The following is a 26622-nucleotide window of genomic DNA, read 5'->3' as shown; positions in this document are numbered from 1 at the left end:
CCGTTTCAGATCTTGGAGAGCATTGGCGATTTGCCTTATCGTCTGGCTTTGCCACAGTATCTGTCCAGTATTCACAACGTGTTCCACGTATCTCTGTTGTGATGGTATGTGGCAGATCCGTCTCATATTCTGCAGCGGTCTGAGGTTTAGGTGGATAAGAATTTGACTTATATTGAGAGACCTATTCGTATCCTGGATCATAAGGATAAGGTCTTGCGGAATAAAGTCATTCCCATGATATTAGTTCAGTGGCAGCGCCGAGGCACTGAAGAAGCCACTTGGGAGCTCGAAAGTAGGATGCGCACAGAACATCCTGAGTTATTTTGATTTCATTTTCGAATTGTATTCACTTGTAAACTCTGTAAATTTTGCAATTTGAATAAAAGTATGTTTCTGCACCTTGTTTTACATTCAGTACTTAAGATCTGATTTCGAGGACGAAATATCTTAAGTGGGTGAGAATGTAGTAGCCCGTACCCAGTTTTAGTAAGTAATTTCTAATTAAACCAATAAAAATGATTAAGAATACTTCTAATGGATTAACGGAGACCGGGATTAGACCCAAAATGATCAAAAATGGTCCGGAGGGTCAGGCAGAATAGATGCAATGTTTGTGCCATCAGAAATGCGTCACTGCTTACGTATTTGATGTGACATTGGCACCATCGGAAGCAACGATGGTGAACGGACGCAACGTTCATCAGGCAGAACGGACGCAACGATGGAGGATCGGACACAACGTTCGTTGTCTATAAATAGGGGTGCCGAGGCTTACATTTGAGCACACCTTTCACCTCTTCTCTCTCAATTCCTTAGACTTCTAGTCTGGAAGTGGCATAGCGATCTAGGCGTCGTAGCGGATCTGTGGCCTAGTTTTGAGGCAATCGACAGCAAAGGGCTAACGACGGACGAAGGTATAGCTTTTGCTTCCTAAAAATATTTAGGAGTATGCAATAGACTAGTTAAGGCTTTTAGAGCTCTTTAATGATATTAGTATCATTTGGCAGTGTAGTGCGGATTATAGGCGTAGACCTAGAGCTGGTAGAGCGCGCCTAGTATTTGAGGTACGAAAGTACTGTTCGGATATCTTGACTGAGTATGCATGTATTATGTGACTGCATGATTTATATGCCATCATTTTATGCTGCATACATTTACATCTTGAGCTATCTCTATTGAGATGTCTGTTAGTAGGGTTTACCCTATCCTTTTAGTGGATGGACTTCCATCGATTTGGATCCCGCGTATCCACTGGTATTTTTGGTATGTGAGCCACCTCCTGAAGCGACGGCACAGCGTGCTACATACCAGGGCCCGGTCTGTCTTTGTTATCTGATCTTTGTCCTCGAGTCTGTAGGGAGTTCACTTGCATGCATGTATACTCATACTCTCGTGCTGAGCGTTTTATGCTCACGTCTCGTACTCTGTATTTCTGGACACTCTATTCCATGGGGCAGATTTGCGATTGGACGAGGCAGGTGGATCCAAGAAGGGCTAGGCAGTGTTTGGCCAGCTGGAGTTTCGTCTAGGTTTTTATTCTGTTGTATTGGGTTTATACACTGTTCGATCTGGTTGTATAATATTTGAGTATTTACAGATTCCTTTCCTTGGGATTGTATAATGTTTATAGTTTCCGCAGTTTAATTCTGATTACTGTTTTGATTAAGTTAATTGCATGCCTAAGTTCTGTTTAGTAGGTGATCTCGGTAAGGGTCACTACAAGTTATCCGGCTGTTTTCTTGTTTTGTATGTGTGATTGGCAACTTTTGGACATGTTCGAGATCAAGGCAACATGATTAGACTGGGATCGTGAGGATAGAAGCGAGGACTTGGTTTTAGAGTCGTTTTTATTTTTGTAATGCCCCGATTTCATTATAATCGAGTTTAATTGAGATAATCAGAGTTTTCAGTAATTGAGGGCCGTTTTGATAATTCGCAGGGGTCATTTTGCAAACTTTGTAGAATTGAGGGACTAAAATGCAAAACTTGGATTTTATATATTATCTCATGCAAGTTGACCATCACTCCATCACATCACTCTCCTTCTTCTCCTATCCTCCATCAGTGCGTACTGAGTCGAGAAGCCATGGAAGCTTCTTCGAGTTTTTCTTCCGTCTGATTCGCACGATCCGACCGTCAGATTTTAGTTCCGAGTTGAGATTCACGATCATCGCAACGAAGGCTTCGTTTTGACGTAAGTTTTTCTACGATCCTCGAATTTTGATTTTTGTTGGGTCGTCAGATTTTGATAATCTTTGAGTATGTTGTTCTTGAGCTAGCATAGATCGTGTATTCGAAGTCGGTTCGGAAAAAGAATGAAGTTTGGATTTTATATGATTTTTTGGAGCCTATTTCGAAAATGGGGTTTTGGATTTTGGTTGGATTTTTATTGTTTTGTTGGTTTAGAAGATGATATGGGTTGTTTGGAGTTGTTTGATGATGTTGGAGATTTTTGGTTTGACCGTTTATAGCCGTTATGCCGTCGAAATCGAGTTTGGATTATCGGTTGTTTTGTTTCGGTTTGATTTCCGGGTTTGGTTTAAATTATTAGATTGATATCGAATCCGTATATTCTTCATTTTCAGATTTGGATTGGAGTTTCGGGTTTGGATCGAACTTGGGGGTTGAATCGATTTGAGAATTGAGGACGATATATTATTGAGCTTCTCCGTTTAGATTCGTTTTGATTCGATTCATTATTGATTTGAATTTGTTGTTATTTTTTAGATTTGAATTCTCGAAGAACATGAAAAGGTAAAAGACGACATTGAATTGAATGGGATTGAATACTCGAGTTCGATTGATTCTCGAGTCCCGAAAATCACATACTGCATGTTTATTTGTTGGTGTGAACTTGATTGATTACACTTGCATTCATATTGAGCCGATTATTTGATTCGTTTTGAAAATAGACGATTTAGGGAGCTATATTGAAGTGGCTTTGGATTTCGAGTTTTTTCAAGTTCCAGAATACTTCTTATAGTTGCTCTGAAGTCTAGGGGTTTGAGTTGTGCGAAATTCACCCCTAAAAGGAGTGTAGGTGTGTTGTTGTAATGACTTGGCCCCGGGATCCCAATCGAGTATCGATCGATATTTCGATTATCTGATTTGATAATCCCGAGTTTTGAAGTCATGCATACATCTACCCTCATTTGATTTATTGATGATTATTACATGTCTATATGAGGTGTTTATTTGATATTGCATGTCTGTCTCTTTTAGTTAGAAATTATATTTCTAACCGGATTATCCGGCTGTTGTTTTGTTTGTATGTATACTTGACAACAGAAGGATCCGGAGCCGGACCGAGTCATCTGGGTTAGCTCGGGGTGAGCATGATAGAAGTGAGACACCGTGTGTCATAGGGTTGTGCCTTTTGGGTTTTGTATTTTTTTTTTGAATAGTCGAACGAACCCTATCGTCGAACTTTTTATTGTATTTTGGGTAGACCATTGTGTATGGCATGTTTTAAATATTGTTTGTATGTGCTCTTGAGTTTGGAATTGTTTGGATTTGCCTTGATTTGATTTTCCAGGCTTCCCTCTCTCTCTGCCCCTTTGGCCTGCGCGCAGGCAAGGATGACCTCGCGCGCGCGCGCGAGCGAGCCTGGAGGGCTCTGGAATTTTTGCCCTCGCGCGGGCACGAGCCACCCTCGAGCCCTCTGTCCGCGTAGCCTGCGCGCGGGCGCGAGGATTTATTTTTTTAAAAAAAAATTTGATTCATTTTTCCGCGGCTCTTCGTGTTCGATTGTGGTTAATTATTCGATATCAGAAGATTATAAATGGGGTCTCACAATTTTTGAACTTGTTGTACCATGTAATGTATTTTAAATTGTAGAACCTAGAATTGTTACATGTTCTACATTTCGAATACTTGCTCAACCTTAGAACTATCATGCACTATTTTTATGCGAGTTGTATGGATTTATGCATGTTGAAATGAGGATTTTTAGAGTTGGAATTGATTGCATGTTCTGCTGCCTATGGTTTATTTTTCAGAAAACTTGCAGGGCACGGGCCCCGTGCCTACGTCCGTGTAGGGGTCCGTGTACCTTCGCATTTTGAAAAGGTTGGATTTTGTTCATGCACGGAACCTGGACATGCCTCCGTGCATGGGTCCATGTGAACATTGGTCGAGGCAGTAACTTGATGTTTTTGAAACGATGGGCACAGACCCGAGCATGGAGGGTGCAAGGGGTCCATGCAGTTATCAGAGAGTTGGGATGTTATGCATTTTTGGTGCACGGACCCATGCACGGAGATGTGAACGGGGTCCGTGTATTTTTGTAGTCTCGAACCTTTGGCTATAGCTTAATGCACGGACCCGGGCATGATGTCCGTGCATGCTTTTCAAATTTTTTTATTTACCTTTTGGGTCCGAACTCTCTGTCGTTTATTGAAAGATTTATTTTTATTAGATTTAGAATCAAGGTCCACACAATTTTGCCTTTCTTTGGACGTCGGCGGTCCTTGGCCATATGATTTGGATTACCACAGTTGTAGCACGTTCCATTGAACCTTTTAGCCTTCACTGGAGATTTTCCTTTCCCGGAAAGCTTCCTCTTTTTGTTAGCATTTGATTCCATCAAATTTTCATTTGCATCCATAGGTGATTTTCATTTAGGATCAGACTGCTTGGGATTGTCTTCTTCAATTCGCAGCCTCACAATGAGATCCTCAAGTCCCATATCCTTTATCTTGTGCTTTAGATAATTTTTGAAATCCTTCCACGAAGGCGGAAGTTTCTCGATTATCGAAGCCACTTGGAAAGCCTCATTTATTTGCATACCCTCAGCGTGCAAATTGTGCAGCAAAATTTGCAATTCCTAGACTTGGCTCAACACAGATTTAAAATCAATCATTTTAAAATCTAAAAACTTACCAACAATGAATTTCTTCATTCCGGTATCTTCAGTTCGGTACTTCTTTTCTAGAGACTTCCACAGGTCCTTTGACGTCTTGTCTTGAATGTACACGTTGTATAATATGTTATCCAAACCATTCAAGATGTAGTTGCGACAAAGGTAGTCTCCATTCTTCCAAGCATAATAAGAAGCACGCTTATCTTTGTCCGTCTCTTTGTCAGATATAGCAGGAGAATTCTCTTGCATGTGGTAAAGTAAAACAACATCTTTTGGTACCAACTTTTGAAGTCAACACAGGAAAACTTCTCCGATTTCTCAAAATTTGACGCTGGAACAGTAAGTTGAATAGGGGCAGTAGATGCAGATGCCATCTCAGAATACAAGAATAATTCTTCTTAATATTGTTGGGTTCGGAGTACTGTGCAAAATGAGACGGTTCAGTTTGTGTTCTGGGTGATGTTGCAAGACTACTTGAAGTTAGAAGTAGGTGCCCGTCGAGCCAAGTGTTGGCCGATGGTCCTTGAGAGAACTCTTGTATGACAATCTTTATTTTATAATATTTGACATTATTTAATTTGGCACACCTTTATCTGTATACCCATGCAAGTTGCATAGATAAAACCCTTGAATATACAAATAGTAGAAAGAATATGAGATGGTCATGTGATGACTATCATGAAACTCATATTTGAAATAATGTATATTCTAAACTGTTCCTAGTCGATTCAGCCGCCATATAGAAGGATAAAGGCCGCTCGAGCTTGAGACTAGTATTTGCGATGTGAGTACCACGTTTCATTGGTAGGGGACATGGTGATGTCCAAGCATGCAAATAGGTGCTCCTTGTAGAGTGCACTGAACAACCCTCCCTAAAGGATTTTCCAAGTGGTTCTCACTTATCGAGTGGAATAGACCTAGTTTATGGTTGTACACCATTAGTCCTTATGACCCGGGACAACATGGAGACTCTATATGCTAGTGCTTCACTTTGACTTGTTTACCGACTCATCTGGGGTCATCAGGTGGCAATGTTGGGTGTTGTGACAAAACATATAGGTATCAATGCATTGTAGTCGGGGATTCATCGCTTACCTACGGGTATGGATATCCTATGTGTTATCATGCATATGTAGCTTGAAATCTCTGATCAGAGTAGGTGGTAATTAAGAAAGGGATTTCTAGAATTACACCTTTGATGCAACTACGGAATGACACATATTTATCGATTCAATGACAACTCTCGATAAACCAATGGTTGTCGAATCGATCGGGATATATGAGTTGAAGGGACCGTACTGTACGTTAACCATAATTGATTGGTTCTTCCAGGCACTATCATTTGATACATATGGAGTCATGTAAGCGATGCTGCTAAACGTTTAACATGACTGGTTGGGTACTATCAGACTTGAGTTTTCTGACGTTCTTATTATCAAGGGGTTGATTAATAAGAATGTAGCTATATAGGGTAAGCTCGCATAAGGGACTTGTTGATCCCGAATCACATGGAGATGTGAACCCACTGCTTGTTGTATCAATGAACCATTGAGGGTCACACAAGTACTAGCTTTTTAAATCCTATTGAGATTAAAATAGTTCAATGTATTGAACAACTTATAAAGGAGTTTATAAGTAAAATAAATTAGAAGTATGACTTCTAATGAAGAATAAATGGAAAAGTAACTTGTAATTTGTGAATGTGTTCCAAGATTAAAAGTTGACTTGAATAAATAATTAGTTTTTGAAAATGGTGATTTTTAAAACTATTATTTTGAATTTAATTAAATTAATTCAAGGGTTGAATTAATTTTTCACTAGTAGACTTTGCGATGTTTAAATAATTAAATTAATTCAAGTGTTGGATTAATTAAATACTATTGAGTCTAGTAGAGCTCAAAATAAAAATAGTTTTGAATAATTATTTTACTAGTGGGCTTGAATGAGTTCAAGTTGGATTTAATTAATTGATTAAACTTAAATGGGTTTGAGTTTAATAATTAATTAAATATTAATTTCAAGGGCCATGTATATATATATATATATATATATATATATATATATATATATATATATGTTTGACACACACACACACACACACACACACACACACACATATATATATATATATATATATATATATATATATATATTTATATATTATATTTGTGAGGGAATATGAAGGGTTAAAAGATTGGATACAATTTTCCATGCATGTCTTTCATTTTTCCATGCATGATTTAATTGTATCAATCATCTTTGACCATGTTAACTATATTATATATATTCCTCCACTAATTACACTATATGTACGATCACTTCAAGTACACAATTCTACCATTTTTGTCTTTCAATTTTTGGAGAAAAGGCAAGAAATATCTCAATGAAATATGCTCTAAATATTCTAGTGAATATTTAGAGTGGATCTAGATTGTTTAGTCGTGGACCTAATTCGAAGGAGGAGCTATTTCGAAGAAGGTGTATTTTTGAAGGCTTGAATCCATTTGAGCAAGGTGTGCTCTTGGAAGCTGTAGATTGTGTCTATCATTTCAAGAGCTAAGTTGTTCACAACTTGGTTGGAGCCATAAATCAATTTTTTGAGATTTGTAGGTAAAATCTTCTAAAAATACCCTATGGATGTTTAATGATTTTGAATGCTACACAAGTGCTTGGTGTTTACTATAAAATTTTTAAATTCCGCTGCGTTTCTGAGCATGAGTTAACTGGTCCCTAACAGTGGTATCAGAGCCTAGGTTACTCTTTTGTGTAGCATTTGTTGAATATTATATTGAGGTCAATTTCTAACCGCATGAGAAAATCATTTTTTTAACTTTTGGGGCTGTTTTTAAAAATTTTTTAAGGACATTTTTCGGGCAGCCTATGGGCTTCCCGAAGGGTTTCTAGGGCATCCCGTAGGCTGCCCCCCATATTTAAAAAAAAATTTAATATTGGTCGGAATCCGGCGACGAAGTTTTGGTGAAGACTATGACGACTTGTGTTTCCAAAAGGTGTTTTGGAATATCAAGTGTCATAGGCCCTAAGTTGTTAAAATCATTATAGTTGATTTTTGTAAAAAATTAAACTTTATGATGTATGATTTTTCTCATTAAATAAATAGTTAAAGTGTGACTTTGATTATTTATAGTAAATTGTGATTTACAAGAAATTCGGTAATAAATAAATTAATTGGAAAGTAAACAAATGTGTTTGTTTATTTTGTTAATTTAATTTATAATTGTGGCGGTTAGTGATTTGACCAAGATATATAATATTTGATCAATTGATTATTGTGATAATTAATTGATGGTGTATGATATGTGATATTATGCATGAAGGATGATCGAAAGCCCAAGACCAATTTGCTAGGTATATGCTAGGATATTTTGTGTTGAATGAGTTGTAATAATTATCAAATTATAAAGTGAGCTTGGTTTATAGCCTGTTCCCACCTCATGAGATGTATCCCTATTTGCCATGGATATTTTATTGTAAAATATTTGATAGTGGAAGATCAAAATTTGAAGATGGTGGGCCATGATGAATTATGAAGATCCAAGACATGTAAATATTGGAAGCGTATGTAATTGTTGCATTTGCATCCTGTGCATTCCCTAGGATTGGACCTAGGCCCGTGTTTGGCTAACATGGGCCGAATAGTTTTGGGGCGATTGATCATCCTTGTTAATTTATTGTTTATAATATATGCATGATATATTATAAATAATGAATATGTGCGTTATTATTTTATAATAACAAAGTTGCATGAACCCGACAATCATATGATCAAACATGGCGATTTTTAAAATTAATGATGAGACCATTTCAAAAATTAAAAACCGTCATTTTGAATTAAATTCAAAATTTATATCAAGCCCGAAAAGGGAAATTATAAATTTGTTTATAATTTCCATGTCTTCCATCGACAATGGGTGCATGTTGAATGCTACCCGTATTCAATGCTCGGCTCATATTATTGGGGGGCTTGGATGCCGGAAAGCTGTGACATCTATTGACATGGTGATGTGAACTACGTGGAACTACCATGACTACGGCTCATATTATTGGGGGAACTCATGGCGACCGTCCATTAAGGTTCGATATCGATGGGTAAGGCTTGACACGTAAAGATGAACGCCGTCGTATTATTGGGTCCTAATCAAGCGTGAGACAAAAGTTTACGTAAGGGTTGCATGGAGATGAAATTGAAAATTACCTTTTAGGAATTATGATTGGCTGATATTATTCAAAATCATGATTGGCTAATTGGACCTTACGTACCTACTGAGGAAATGTGTTTCCCGTTTTCACTAGAGGGTAGTGAAAGTGTCAAAACAGTGGGAGCAAGAATTTATAAAGTAAAAGTCCATACTTTATATCTTATTAAATATTTTAAAATAGTCATTAACCTTTATCTGTTATTATTTTTCAGTACAAAACTTTTGACATGTCATCAATTCGCAATCCGTTATCTGCAATACTCAACAAACATATACTGACCGGTCTGAATTACCTCAATTGGCTATGAAATCTGAAAATCGTCTTGAATTCAGAAAGAATAGCATATACACTTGAGATGTCGCCCCCTGTTGAGGCTCCGACTAGATGCAGTCCTGCGGAGCTGCAGGCTTACAAGGATTGGTGTGACCATGACTTGAAATCCAAGTGTTATATTCTAGATTCTTTGTCTGATGAGCTGCAGAGGCATTTTGAGGATGCTAAGAATGATGCTGACATTCATTTGCATCTCAAAGAGCTCTTTGGTAAGAAAACACGCCCACTTAGGCATGGACATTGTAAGCGTAATTGCAAGGAATATCTTGACCAGAATGATTCTGGAAAGGATATGTTCTACATTGAAGTAAACATTCCAATTAACTCTTCTTCTTGGGTATTGGATACCGGGTGTGGCTCACATCTCTGTAATGATTTGCAATTGATGGCAAGAAGTAAGAGACTCAGGGAAGGTGAGACCTTCTTAAGGATGGGCAATGGGGCAAGAGTTGCTGCCAAAGCTATTGGAGATGTTTACTTATTGTTGGACAATGATTTTAAATTAATTTTGAGAGATGTTTTGTTTGTATCAGATTTGGTGAAAAACAATATTTCCATTTCTATGCTTGATAAAGATGGATATTCTTGTTTATTTGGCAAAGGTGTTCGCAATATTTACAAGAATAAATGTTTAATTGGTATAGACCAATTGAAAAATGATCTCTATAATTTAAATTTGAAAGATATTCAAATGTATAATGTCCAAGAGATATCAACAACATCCAAAAGAAAACAAGATACTATGAATCCGGCACACTTGTGGCATGCTCGATTAGGTCATATATCTTTAAGAAGGATGAACAAGCTAGTGGAAGAAGACATGTTTGATATGTCTGATATTAATTCTCTTACTAATTGTGAACCTTGTCTAAAAGGAAAGATGACCAAAATTTCCTTTAAGGGCCATGTGGAACGAGCCAATGGACTGTTGGATTTGATCCATACAGATGTGTGTGGTTCACTTAGCATCACCACTAAGCATGGACATTCTTACTTCATCACCTTTACCGATGATTTCTCAAGGTATGGGTACGTGTATTTGATGAAATAAAAATCTGAAGCTTTTGAAAGGTTCAAAGAATTCAGAAATAAAGTAGAGAAACAATTGGGACGAAGCATCAAGACACTTTGATCGGATCGAGGTGGTGAGTACTTGAGTGCTGAATTCAAAGATTATATTAGGGAGAATAAGATTCTCTTGCAGTGGACTCCACCTGCTACACCTCAGTTGAATGGTGTTTCAGAACGTCGTAACCGGACTTTTATGGACATGTTTTGGTCTATGATGGGGTTCACGGAGTTGCCGCCATCCTTGGGGATATGCGCTTGAAACAGCGGCACTATTGTTGAACAATGTCCATTCAAAGGCAGTTGATATGACACCATATGAGATATGGATGGGAAAGCCTCCTAAGTATTCTTATCTTAGAATATGGGGGTGTCCTGCTTATGTGAAGCAGATAGTGGGAGATAAATTGGATGCTCGATCCATTTTATGCTACTTCGTGGGATATCCAAGCAATTCGGTTGGATATTATTTCTATCATCCAAAAGAAACAAAAGTGTTTGTTTCTAGGAATGCAACCTTCTTGGAGAAGGAATTTCTATTGGATAGAAAATGGGAAATGATAGAACTCAAAGAGGTTCGAGAAACACCCACGATTGTAGAGCCCATACCCAAACAGCCAAGAGAGGAGATACAAGTTCCTAGGAGATCCAAGAGGGTCTCGAGACCACCTATAAGGTATGGTCTGATTCTTGAAGAAGGCCTTGATGAGCCTAACCATGGATGTGATCCAAGGACCTTCAAGGAAGCGTTATCTGATGCCGATTCATCCAAGTGGCTTGAAGCTATGGAATCTGAGATGAATTCCATGCATTCGAACCAAGTGTGGAATCTTGTGGATCCACCTGAGGGAATTGTTCCTATAGGATGTAAATGGATTTACAAGAGGAAACTTGGAGCGGATGGAAAGATGGTGACCTTTAAAAGGGTATACTCAAAGGCAAGGAGTTGACTTTGAGGAAAACTTTTCTCCAGTCGCAATGTTCAAGTTTATAAGGATAATGCTTGCCATAGCTGCATGGTATGACTATGAAATATGGCAGATGGATGTGAAGATAGCTTTTCTTAATGAGGATATTAAGAAAGAGATTTACATGTTTCAGCCTAAAGGGTTCACATCTATTGGAAGTGAGCATAAGGTATGCAAACTTCAGAGATCTATTTATGGTCTAAAACATGCATCTAGGAGCTGAAACCTCAGATTTGATGGTTCAATCAAAGTTTTTGGTTTTATTAAGAATCCTGAGGAACCATGTGTGTATAAGAAGGTCAGTGGGAGTGCCGTGACATTCCTGGTACTTTATGTTGATGACATTCTACTAATTGGAATGTAGGAATGTTGCAATCAACTAAAGTATGGCTAGCGAGTAAGTTCTCGATGAAGGACTTGGGTGAAGCATCTTTTGTATTGGGAATACATATCTATCGAGATAGATCGAAAAGATTACTTGGTTTCACCCAGTTTAAATACATTGATACCATCGTGAAGAGGTTCTCTATGGAAGAGTCTAAGAGAGGACATCTACTAATGTGTCATGGCGTGTCACTATCCAAGTCCACGTCTCCCAAGACTGATGCAGAGATTGTGACGATGACACGCATCTGATATTGGTAGTATCATGTATGTGATGATATCTACACATCTTGACGTGGCAATTGCACTGAGTGTTGCAAGTAGATATCAATCGAACCCCAAAGGACTAAGAATGTGTTCTTGGTCTATGGGGTGGAGAACTAAAATTGGAAGGCTATACCGACTCTAGGTTCCAAAGCGATATCGATGAATTGAAGTCAACCTCTGGGTTTGTATTCATGCTCAATGGTGTTGCTGTCTGTTGGAAGAGTTCCAAGCAAGCCAACAATGCGGATTCCACCACTGAGGCCGAATACATTGCTACATCAGATGTAGCAAAAGGAGAATGTTTGGATGAGGAATTTTGTCCAAGAGTTGGACGTTGTTCCTAATGGAGTTGCTCCAGGTCTCATAAAAAATCCAAAGGTATACTGAGAAAATACCACATCATTTGAAAGATTGTGGAATGAGGAGAGGTCTTGTTAGACAGAGTCACCTCCGCAGATAATGTTACTGATCCACTAGCTAAGCCTTTACCAGTACCATTATTTGAAATGCATCGCGAATTAATGGGTTTTATGCATATGGGTAGTTGGCTCTAGTGCAAGTGGGAGATTGTTAGAAGTAGGTGCCCGTCGAGCCAAGTATTGGCCGATGGTCCTTGAGAAAACTCTTGTATGACAATCTTTATTTTATAATATTTGACATTATTTAATTTGGCACACCTTTATCTATATACCCATGCAAGCTGCATTGATAAAGCCCTTGAATATACAAATAGTAGAAAGAATATGAGATGGTCATGTGATGACTATCATGAAATTCATATTTGGAATACTGTATATTCTAAACTGTTTCAAGTCGATTCAGCCTCCACAAAGAAGGATAAAGGCCGCTCGAGCTTAAGACTAGTATTTGCAATGTGAGTACCACGTTTCATTGGTAGGGGACATGGTGATGTCCAAGCATGCAAATAGGTGCTCCTTGTAGAGTGCACTGAACAACCCTCCCTAAAGGATTTTCCAAATGGTTCTCATTTATCGAGTAGAATAGTCCTAATTTATGGTTGTACACCATTACTCCTTATGACCCGGGACAACATGGAGACTCTATATGCTAGTGCTTCACGTTGACTTGTTTACCAACTCATCTGGGGTCATCAGGTGGCAATGTTGGGTGTTGTGACGAAACATATAGGAGTCGATGCATTGTAGTCGGGGATTCACCGCTTACCTATGGGTATGGATATCCTATGTGTTATCATGCATATGTAGCTTGAAATCTCTGATCAGAGTAGGTGGTAATTAAGAAAGGGGTTTCTGAAATTACACCTTCGATGCAACTACGACATGACACATAGTTATCAATTCAATGACAACTCTCGATAAACCAATGGTTGTCGAATCGATCGGGATATATGAGTTGAAGGGACAATACTGTACGTTAACCATAATTGATTGGTTCTTGCAGACACTATCATTTGATACCTAGGGAGTCATGTTAGCGATGCTGCTAGACGTTTAACATGGCTAGTTGGGTACTATCAGACTTGAGTTTTCTGACGTTCTTATTATCAAGGGGTTGATTAATAAGAATTGAGCTATATAGGGTATGCTCACATAAGGGACTTGTTGATTCCGAATCACATGGAGATGTGAACCCACTGCTAGTTGTATCAATGAATCATTGAGGGTCACACAAATACTAGCTTTCTACATCCCGTTGAGATTAAAATAGTTCAATGTATTGAACAACTTATAAAGGAGTTTATAAGTAAAATAAATTAGAAGTATGACTTCTAATGGAGAATAAATGGGAAAGTAAATTTTAATTTGTGAATGTGTTTCAAGATTAAAAGTTGACTTGAATAAATAATTAGTTTTTGAAAATGGTGATTTTCAAAACTATTATTTTGAACTTAATTAAATTAATTCAATGGTTGAATTAATTTTTCACTAGTAGACTTTGTGAAGTTTAAATAATTAAATTAATTCAAGTGTTGGATTAATTAAACACTATTGAGTGTAGTAGAGCTCAAAATAAAAATAGTATTAAATAATTATTTTTCTAGTGGGCTTGAATGAGTTCAAGTTGGATTTAATTAATTGATTAAACTTAAATGAGTTTGAGTTTAATAATTAATTAAATATTAAGTTCAAGAGCAATGTGTATATATATATATATATATATATTATATTTGTGAGGAAATATGAAGGGTTAAAAGATTGGACACAATTTTCCATGCATGTCTTTCATTTTTCCATGCATGATTTAATTGTATCAATCATCTTTGACCATGTTAATTATAATATATATATTCCTCCACTAATTACACTATATGGACGATCACTTCAAGTACACAATTCTCCCATTTTTGTCTTTCAATTTTGGGATAAAAGGCAAAAAATATCTCAATGAAAAATGCTCTAAATATTCTAGTGCATATTTAGAGTGGATCTAGATTGTTTAGTCGTGGACCTAATTCGAAGGAGGAGCCATTTCGAAGAAGGTGTATTCTTGAATGCTTGAATCCATTTGAGAAAGGTGTGCTCTTGGAAGCTTGTAAATTGTGTCTACCATTTCAAGAGCTAAGTTGTTCACAACTTGGTTGGAGCCATAAATCAATCTTTTAAGATTGATAGGTAAAATCTTCTAAAAACACCCTATGGATGTTTGATGATTTTGAATGCTACACAACAGCTTGGTGTTTTCTATAAAATTTTGAAATTCCGCTGCGTTTCCGGGGATGAGTTAACTGATCCCCAACACTTGAGACAAGACTGGAACAGAAAATTATAAATCGAGGCTAGAGTCAGACTCTATGTCCTTAAGACGAATTTTTCCAGCACAAGGTGCTATGAAATATGACAATCATCTCCCAAGAAACAACGACTTTGTTTTGTAATAGGAGAAATTCAAATTACAAAACCTGGCGAACTTTGAAGATGTTTTTTGAACTTTTTGGAAAATGAAGAACAAACTATTGAATGCATCAATATGAACAATACAAAATTACTGTATATTCGAATTTTTAGAATATCTAACTTTTTTCCATTAAACATATGGGTTCTATTAATAAAGATTGAAAAAACATGGAAGAAAAGGTGTTTCACTTCAAATTGGACCCTTCATCAAAAGATGTCAAGTATAACTGCATCTTACAAGCAACCATTCGGTTGCATGTTAACTTTCAATTTGAATTATAATTACCAAACACATATTTGAATTGATGAATTCAAATTCAAATTTCAATTGACAATCTCAATTGGCCAATTGCCACAAAGAGATACACGTGACAAAGAACAAGAGATGTCACTTATTTTCCTTTCCTTTTCTTTTCTTTCAATAATATATATAATATATAATATAATACATATTATATAATATATATATATATAATATTTTTCTATTCAATCTTTTAACTCGATAAAATCCGAACAATTATTTGTGAACACTTTATTAATTTTCCATTCACCCTAATTGATAATCGGGAAATAATTTTATCACAAATATTTTATCGATTCTAAATGGGTACACAACCCAATTTTTCAACACGTAATACATTTCTTCACTTTTGATAACAAGAAAAAAATGAACATTACTTTGACCGAAATGGATACTTAATTATGACAGTTGTTTTTTTTTTTTTAAAAAAAATAAACGATACAATAATAGTTAAATTATGTAGTAAAATATAGAGCAAGATGACTGATGTAGTTAGTATATTTGCCAAGTTGGCATTTCACATTTGAGAGCTTAGGTGTCTTCAAGTGCTTAAGATATTTCTGGATGTGAGGTTAATTGTGAATCCAATATATTTCAGTTAATTAATGTCTTTTGTCATCTTTGCTATGACTCTTATTTTTTAGTTTTTTTTTCAAAAACACTGCCTGTTATGACGGGGGGTTTGGCAGCCCCTACCTGTTTATTCTAAAAATAGGGAAATACATGAGAGGGGACTATACCAAAACTTTTAAGAAATTGCATACATAAGAAATAGCTTATTTAGACTTAATCCTAACGTAAGAAAATCCTGCTTTATCCATCCGGCATATACCCCGAATATTTCCTTGCAGCTGATTCGGAAGAAGAATAGTAAAACCTATATATATTGTTAAATGTTCACTTTTTAAACGTTTGTAATGTGTGATACCCCACAAGTGGGTTCATATCATACTTAGGCATATTTGAGTCCATAACCAACAAACAAAGCTCGGGCCCACATCTTAGTGGTAAGGTCGGTCCATGAGGATAAGTGGTAGAGGTGAGACATGTTATAGTTATGCAGTTATGGTCAAGGGAGGTGACAAAGGTGAAGATGAGCTAAACCGTATGCCAATAAGAGAAGGATCGGTCTAGGATTTGGGGAATAGAGGATTTAGGAAGGAGAAGAGGTGCTAAGGAGCCAAGGATGAGCCTAAAGTTGAGGAGTAGAGGAGGTGAGAAGGAGGTGAGGATGTGCTAAGAAGATGTGGATGAGCTAGGATGGTGGAAGAGAGAAACTAGGGTAGAGCCTACCCAAGGTGGCCGAACCCTTAGCTTCAATCTCTCCCTCAAGGGCAATGTCACACCTTGATTCGCCCTAGGAGGGAGAGCCCAGATGAATAGCGCATGAGTCACGCACGTGGTACACTACTGAATATGTGTTGTCCCATATATTTCTTCCTATAAATATCGGGTTTACTCATTTCATTTTCAACTCATTACTTTCATTTTGAGAGGTGCCAAAGCTCTCCTTTTTTGCTTATTCGTTCACGTCTTTGAATTGAGCATCAGAAGGGATATGCTTGGACACTGATATGAATCTTCATGCGCATGAAAATCAAACATGAACTTGATGTAGTCGCGTACTCGATTCAATGAACAAAAATATTCGTGTAGTTTTGTCCAGATCCTTTTGAAACAAGTATTGTTTTTATATTTACCCATAAATTATGAAGTTTAGTAACAAATAATTCATCGTTTCTTGCCTTGTCTTTCACATTAATTACACCATTTCATATTCCGTATCTATTCAATGTTTTACAGTAAATACACCCCTTCATATTCCATTTATGTTCAATGTTTTTTATTGAACCTGAAACTAAATTATAGCATTAATAAATATTACGTTTGGTCCCATATTAAGGTGTGAATGTCGTGTATTGAATATTAATTAAGTTGTGAAAGATTATTTTTAACAAAGAAAACAATCGAATTCAATACAACCTTCAAAAAACTAGTCTTTCACAATCCCATATGAAAATCAATCGTCAAATGTCACAAAGCAATAAACTTTGATATGTTTGATTTTTTGAAAAAAAAAAAAACAAAGCAAAAATCTTTAAAGTTTTTAGAGATAACTTTTTAAAGATGAATAATAATAAATTTCAATAATCTAATGTCATACGCAAGTTTACATACTTATAAAACATAAATGAAAATCACAAGTTTCTTAGTAGAATCGGTCTTTAAAATAGGAAAATAATTATTTTTCTACGCATCGGGGCACGGGTGAGCCAAGGAGAGGAGTGCGTATGCCAAACGTCCTATCTTGGAGTCATTTTTTGTGTGGGGCGGCATGGGCCCCTACATCTCCACGGGGTCACTGCGGCGGCACCAAAGACTGGCGCAGGGGTGCATGTTGTATGAGTTGTTACAACTTAAACAGGATCGTTGAAAGTAAAACAGACGACTTTGGTAAGCTGAATGAGTGTGTTAATAATCTTATTAGGATTTGGAGCATATTCGAGAATGAATATTTCCCGTTTAGAAGCAATGATTTGGGAATTTTTGGATTTCCAGACCTGCCGTCGAGTTGAACTAGATGTTTGAGATATTTCTTCATGCGATATGTAAGAATTATTTGGTATTTAGAGACGATCTAATCCCATAAACGGATAATAGCTCATGGTATATTTTGGCTTCAAGAGTAAATAGGAATTCTTAGTCGTTGCGTCTGAGATAGAAAAATGTGGTTAAATCCGTTGAAAAATTTTAACTAAAAATTGAACTTTCGGAAGGATAAAAAATTCCCAAGAGGTGATAATGTAAATTGGTGAATGGAGAAAATATATTTGTATAGCTACCCATTTGGATTCTATATATTATTGGATAATATCTTGAAAATAAACATCAATGGATTTTTATGATTTTTTTTTCTTTTCAAGGATTAGATTTATTTTTAGAAATGAGTAAGCCAATCCTAAGTTGAGTAGAGCTATCCGTCCTACTTGTAGGCTAACTGAACTAGAGTTGTTGCCTAAGGGAATTTTTTTATCGTCCGTAGAAGTGTTGTGAGTTGTGGTTACTAATACGGGGTTGAGCTTTGCCCAAGATCATTAATCGAAGCTATGCTAATAAGTGGCGTAGGCCTCTAGAATTTCAAATTTGGTTATTAAGTTGTTCTTGAAGGCAACATCGTTCCGTAATGCTATTGATTTGGGTATATAGGAAATTAACTCGTTTTGTCGGCCCTTATGTGATTGTTGAGGTAGAATTGTATAGTTTCTTTTGCCACCTTATTTAAAAAAGTTTAGTGTTTAGTTGCTAAGTATTTTGGAAACTTGTGAACTTCTCAAGAGCTCGAGTTCTAGATTATATGTGTTAAGCTTAATTGGTAAATAGACATTAAGCATAGTTTCGTTGTTAGAAAGCTTTTAATTTATAATCGAAATTGACATAAATTATTTATTAGTGTTAAGGACTTTATTGCTTGAATTTGTGATTCCAGATTTAAGATTGTTGAACTAAGGAAAATATAAGATATTTTAGGTCATTAGGTGGCAAATTAAAACTCTTGAAATCATATTGGAACAATGATTAAAAATTTCTCTTAGAATTTTTTCACTTGGGAATAAATTAGAATCGTGAATATATGTTGCAGTAAGAGTTAGTCAGATCCTTGATATAGATATCAATAAGCATCAAAGTACGCAACGAAAGCTAACTTGAGTCGACTCAAATAGGGCAGAGTTAGAAGATTTAGTGCTGACCTAATTGTTTGTATCTGGACCTAGTTAGTAAGTTTTAAATTTAGAGAATGAAATTCCATTTAAGGGGGGAAGGAATTGTAGCACCTAAAAATCCAATCTACTAAATCGCAAGCATTAAATTAAATAAATATTATGATTATTATTTTTACATTTAATCAATTTAAAATTCTTTATCTGAATCAATTGTTAATAAAATATTAATTATTTATTCAAATGATTTTTATTGTACTAACTATTTAATTAATGCTTTTAATTGTTTAATTGTATTTGTAAAAATGATTTTTATTGTGAAACTTAATTGTTTTAAATATTTTAAAGGTTTAAGTTTGCTTAATTAAATAATTTTAATTATTTACTTTATTCATTTAAATGATCTTAACTGATGCGCTTATTTATTTAAAATGACTTGAGTTTATTGGATAATTATTTAAATAATTTTAACTATTTAGTTTATTTATTTAAATACTTTTGATTGTTCAAATTAATTAATTATTTTAAATAACTTATGTTTAGCGTTTAGTTATTTTAAATTATTTTAAATGTCTAGCTTATTTATATAAATATTTTTAACTATCCAAGTCTTTTTAAAGGTTTTTATTCCGTTTGTGTATTTATTTAAATAACTTTTAAACAATCATTTAGTTTATTTAAATTATTTTTATCACTCTGTTTATTATTTAAATATTATATTTAACACTGTGACATCAAAATAATTAAAGTATTGATTTTAATTTTTAAGTTGGTGTTTAAATTCTTTTAGATGTTTATTTGCTTAATTATTTAGTTAATTATTCTTGAATTTGGTGACCTTCGGCCTCGACACACGGTAAAGGTGGACTTGGTGGAAAAACTTCAAATTCCAATTTTTGAGACCTAAAATTTATGAGAGTTAAAGAAAATAAAAAAAAAAATTTATTTCAAAATTTTCGAGTGACAAAAATTGCGTAGGTGCTTTCTTGCACATAATTTTTGATATTTCTTAAAATTATTCTTTTTGGACCCAAAGTAGTGAACTTCTATTCTTAATTTTTAAATTAGGAATTTTAAACTTAGAAATTTAAAATGAATGCAAAACAAATTATAAGCCTAAAGTTGTAATAGTGAAAGTAGCATTTTATTAAGTGTAATGACACTTTTACACTCACCCTACACTCACACCACCTACCTATACATACACACACTAATACATATACATACACTACATTTAAATATAACACACACAACACAAAATAACCCTAAATCCCCAAGAATTTGGCCACCTCCTTCCCCCTTTCTCTCCAAAAATCCCATGGATCCTCCCATCTCCTCCCCTCTTCACTTCGGACGTCGTCCCAGCCACCAGCCACTGCCGTGCTGCCACGAGGTCCACCTGAGGAAAGCCGTCCAGCTGCTGGTCGAAATATTTCCTTAGCCCAGCCGTCCCTTGTTGCTTATTTGGGTTGAAGATTAGGAAAGATTCTTGTGTGCCTTTCAAACACCAAGCATGTAATATATGTTTTCTTGTTTACTTCTCATTAATTTTGAATTTTGCATCTATTTTTGTGTATATGGATCGAATTTTCAGTAGGTAGGGTATTGAATTTTGAAATTTTTTTTCTATCATTGCTAGAATGTTTTATGGATTGAAATGGGTTGGAAACTTGCTTCCAAATGGAAATCATTGATAATTTGAATGAAAATCAGAATGTACATGACCAAACTTGATCCTATGCATGTACTAATGGTGGTTATGAGATATATATTAGGATATGCTAGTTCTTGAATTTATATGTATTGAAAAGTTGCAAATTCGGCTTGAAATTTAAGCGTTTGAAATCGAATTTTGATGAAATGGATGAGGGGTGATGTGGTTATATTTTCCTACATTTATTTGAGTTAATTTGTATGATTAAGAGAATTTGCATTGATTAAATTTATTTTATAGTTTCTAATCATTGTTTGTGTTTTGAAATAGGAAAATAGGAAAATGGAGCAAAAGAATTGAAGAAAAGAAGCAAAGAAAGAAGATGGAGGAAGTAGAGCTGTTCGTTAGAGCTCTAAACGAAAAGATCTAATGAAGGGCTATACCTTTGAGAATGAGAAGCGCTATTGTGCTTAGGAAGGGCTCTACCCAAAGAGAGAAGAGGATTGAAGCGCGATAGCGCTATGGAAAAGCGCTTTATGCGCCTTTGAGAAGAGCTAACGCGCTAATGAAGAGCGCTGCTGTGTATGCGGACAGAGTTTCGGGAAGAGAAGCTTTCGCTCGATTGGTAACTTTTTACCGATCGAGCGGGAGAAGAGAAAGGAAAATGATGCAGACCAGAGGATGTCTCGATCGATCTGCATGTTTTTACCGATCGAGCGAGATGCGATTTTTGGAAAATTTTATCTGAAAAAAAAATTGTTTTTGGAGGATTCTAGTCTTTATTTAATATTTCCATCTAGAAAAATACCTATCTTCGTCTTCATCTTTTAACGGCTGAAGAGTAGAGAATAGGTCTTGGCGGCTAGGTTTTATCTTCTTTGTTCTTAGATTCAATTTATTCTTCAATTCTTCTAAGTTTTAGTTCTTGGTAGAGGAAGACGAATCCTTGAAATTTATTTATCTCGTGAGATTTTGATTTTTATTGTTTAATATTTATTTGAATATCAAGATTTGTTTGGAATTTATTGATATGCTTGTGTATTTAATTATTGGCTGACTATCTAATAATTTTCTCATACAATCTAAAGCTAAATTAGATATCAAATCCGTAATTGTTTGATCCCTCTAATTTGTGAAGCAACTATGATTAATAATTTCCACTTGTGAATTTGTTAATTCGTAGGAACATCTTTTGACTAGATTAAATACAATCGTTTGTGTTTGTATTGTTTAGCTTCATCAATTTCACTAGTTTGAATTCTACCTTGGGTTTAAACCTTAATCGCTTGTATTAGGGTTAATTCATTGGTAAGAGTTGATTTAGAACGCTTGTGTCTAGTTAACTAAAATTAAGGTGAGATAGAATTAAATTTCCAATGATGAATATTCAATGAGAATTAATTATTTTTAGAGAATCGATGATCGAGTGAATAACTTCAAGGGTGTAGTCAACCGATACCAAGGTTTGTTAATTAATGACTTTTTCATAATTTTAATTCTTGCATGCTAGTCAATAAAATTTATTTTAAATTGATTTTATTTAGTGGTAGTTAAATTCAAATTAAAAAACCCCTTTTTCATTTATTTTCAGTATTTTTAAGAACACAATAAATTGTACTTTCCTAGTGGGAATGATCCTTACTCTCGCTACTACATGTTTATTTAGTTGAACTGAGTTGAGTTAGTTTGGGCGTGATACGACTAAGCGCTACCAAATTTTGGCGCCATTGTCGGGGAAGGCGTTTAATTTATTTGTGTTTTTGTTTTTATTTCATTCACCGTTTTCTAATCTGTTTTTGCAAGAATTCTTATGGTGTAATACTTCGAGATGTCAAATCAACAAGTATTCACAATTTTTATCCAGCAATACGTAGAGCCATTCTACGCAGCATGGGAGAGATTCAAGGATTTGGCAACCATCTTCTGGTATCATGATTTTTCTAACTATTCTCTCCTTATAATTTTTCTTGAGGGTTTGGATGCAGTGACAAGAAGACGGGTAATTGATGGAGCTTTCACAACCGGTAGTTCACTGTTTTTCCGAGATGATGATAGTATGATACACCTGTTGGATGATATGACAGAATTTGACTATTACCGATATTGGGAACTTACACCACATGTATGGAGCCACCAATACCCACAAGATACTCAATACCCAGATTTTACAGACCAACCATTCGAGCTTCAAAAGGAGGAGGGAAGTTGTTCTCAATTGATCTTACATCCGCTAGAGGATATAATGAGCAAGCTTGTGGCATTGACTGAGGCAGCTATAGAAGATCTAATCAATTCTAGATGCCACCTTGTGGAGAAAATGGAGAATATCAAGAGATCAATCCTCCATGAACAACAAGAATATGAAGTGAAGCAAGATACTCAAGCAGTGACCAATCCAATTTGGTTTGATGATGATGACTCAGAGAACCAAGATTGAGAGTGCAAATCAAATCATGTTGAAGATTTAGAGGTGTTTGAGTCTTCTCTTCTTATTGAACCTCATTCGGAAGATGTTATGGAAGAAATAGGGTATTATGGAAATATGTTTCCAAAGTTTGAGGATGACAGAGTTCAAGAGTCTATCAATTTGAGTTTATCGATCGTATTATCATACACACATTCCCAAGATCCTTCCCTTCCATCGATACCAGGTTCACAAGATTTTGGATTCCGAGAGCCCACATAGATGTTCTCTTTCCATGTTTACCAGCTACTATGGAGTGTTGTTGAGGTGACGAGCTTAAACTGTATACATCTAGCCAAGCTTGAGGGCACATGGAACAAAGACCCATTTGTGGTGTCATATGACACTTATTTTGGGTGTCAGCCGCTCTTTGAGGAGTGCTTCTGTAAGGCCCGAAAATATTAAATTATTAATTATGGGATGTGAGAATTAAATTCCATATTTTTGGCAAATATTAATTGAGAAGTTATGGAAATTATAGATTTAATTTCCGAGTCGAAAATATTTAATTTGAGAATTTACGGATTTTGAGATTTAAATTCCGGAAATTCTTAAATTAAAAGATTAAATATTCGATTTGAATATTTATGGAATTTAAGATTAAATTCCAAGGTTCAAGAATGAATATGATTTAATTCGAAGGTGAAACCCGATCAGAGATTGATTTGAAAATATCGAAGGTGCAAGGGCTAAAGTGCAAAAGGTCGGGATTATTGATTTAATCCGAAATTATTTAATTTTAATCCGAGTATATTTAATTTGAGAATATTTAGAGTTTTGATTTAAATTCTAATATTCTTAAATTATTTAGAATTAAAATTGAATTAACAAGAGGGCCGAGGACTGAATTGCAATTTATGAAGTTTCAGGGACTAAATTGCAATTTATGCAATACATATCTGAATTTGAATTAGATTATCAGCATGTGCACGTGTATAACTCCTCTTTTCTTCAGAATGGTGAGAGAAAAAGTTGAACCCTTCTATTTCTTTTGATTTCCGAGTTTTTAAACGTCGATAACTTTTGATCCGACAATCCGTTTTCAACTCCGAAAGTAGCGCTGCGATCTTCTAGAGAAGGCCTTTGATTTGATGTAAGTTTTTCTACTGTTCCAACATGTTTTGAAAGCTGTATGTTGGCAGAAATCAGAATTGAGTATGAATATTTGTTCTTGAACGTTTCTACATTGTATATTCGAAACCGAATCGACGAACGGCTATCGTTTGTGTTAGTTATGATTTTCAGCATGTTTTATGACTTGTATAGCCTATTATTATGCTGATTTCGATGATTTATAATTGAGATGAATTGATCAGAAGTTGATGATGAAGTTAGAATGATTTCGATATGTCGTCGGTTACTAATTTTCAGTCGCTACGCCGTCGATTAATGTTTTGTAGCTGTTTTGATAGCCTATGACTGAGATGAGATGTTATGTGAGATGTTGCTGATGTTGTAGCACTTTTATTCTTCCATTTCAGATTTGTTTTGAAGGCTAACAAATCAAGAACATTGAATTCGAACCGAAGAAGAAGAAGTAAGGTTTGACATGATGTTGATTGAAGATATATTGATGATTTTGACTCAATTCTGAAATGATTGAATAGAATGAAGTTTGATATGAATGTTTTGATGCTATGTTTCAGATTTGAAGCGTTCAAAACCAAAGAAATACGAAGGTATAATGACGACATCACGAGTCAGGGATTTGAGACTCGAGAATGGCGTTTCTTGAGTTGTCCCGCCAAAATCACATACTTGTTTATCTTTTGATTTGATTTTGATGTTGTCGATCCATCTCAGGTAATGGATCTTTGAGTTTGAGTTGATATGATTACGATATGATATTATATTGAATTGATTCTATGCCAAGATCTGAGGCGATCTTATTTTCTAGTCTGAGACGACTACGATAGATGGATATCCATGTCAAGATCGGTTACGAATCTTGATGGCAACAACAATATAGGAATCAATTCTTAATCGAGATATGCGTTATTTACTCTATTGTTGAGTTGTTTACGATTAGAGTTGATATGATTTATTTAACGCATTTATATGTCTATTATACTGAGAATGTTTTCTCACCAGAGTTTATCCGGTTGTTGCTTTGTTTTGTATGTGTGCATTGCAACAGATGGGGTAGGAGCTAGTCTGAGATGACGTTGATAGCTCGGGAGCGAGACTTAGCATGTGTGGACTTGGGTTTTAAGCTGAAGAATGGTAGTTAGATAGCATTGAATTTGACATGAAACGTTGTTTTAGAAGCTCACTTTTGAGACATGGTATATCTTGTAGTTTCACGCTTTTTATGCTATTCGTTTGATGTAATAAACGCATGATTTGTTACTTGACACTTCATACATGTATATATGCATGAGTTAGAATTTATAAACCAAGATTTGATTTGATATTGAATTGATTTGGGATTGGATTTTCAGCTTTGACATCAAAATAATTTCTGCTGTTTTTCTGGGCAGAGATGCCGCTAGATCGGTTGAATCTTACCGATCTAGCGAGGCCTGATTTTTTCCAAAACAGAGAAACTGAAAAATGTGCCCGCTAGATCGGTAAGATCTTACCGATCTAGGCGAGCACTATTCTCAAAAAAAAAATAAAAATTTGTTTGAGTATTCTTTTTATATATGATTAATTGTTATTAATCATTAATTTCCCTAAGATGAGATTAGCAACCCGAGGTTCCCACAACAGGTGGTATCAGAGCGTAAGTGTGAGACCTCGATTCTAATCATCTAATCTCAGAATAAACAATAATTGCGCAAACAAGATCTAAGATTAAAAGCAAAGTTTTTTTTTTTTTTTTTAAATCAGGTGACGCGCGGGCGCGCCACCCGAGGCGCGGGCACGCATACAGACCTGCCCGGGCCTCCGAAAAAGGGAGCAGAACGCGCGGGCGCTCCTCACCAGGCGCGGGCGCGCATGGCCTGCTGTTTTAGCTCAAAATAAGGCTCCAAAAGTGCAATCTAACACCCGGAAAGGCTCCGACATGATCCAACTAACACTTTTCCAACAACGAAGTATTCAATTACAAGAAAGAGTAGAACATGCATCAATTCTAAGTTCCAAAATCCAAAATACAAATCGAGTTCGAATACAATCTAAGTTCGATTTCGAATTCGACTTCTACAATAAAAAGGCCTCACTCTATCAACTCGACCACCTAGCCATGCGATCTCTGACTCGGTCCTGCCCCACCTGTTGCCAAGCACACATACAAAGACAAGACAACAGCCGGATAATCTGGTGAGAATAATATTCCCAGTAAAAGAGACAAACATGCAATATCATAAAAACATCTCAAACAAAATGCATCATCTTCTACATATTCAAATAACAACCATGCAATTCCACAAGCATGTCTAAAACTCAATTCATATGCATAAATGCAATGCATGTCTTTAAATCTGAGATTATCAAGTCGGATAATCGAAATATTTCTGCTTTTGCTTTTGGGATCCCGAGGACGAGATCACGTAAACAACTCACCG

The sequence above is a fragment of the Henckelia pumila genome, chromosome 2 (genome assembly GCF_033568475.1).
Source record: "Henckelia pumila isolate YLH828 chromosome 2, ASM3356847v2, whole genome shotgun sequence".
In the NCBI taxonomy this organism is placed as follows: Eukaryota; Viridiplantae; Streptophyta; class Magnoliopsida; order Lamiales; family Gesneriaceae; genus Henckelia; species Henckelia pumila.
Note: the sequence above shows the minus strand (reverse complement) of the source record.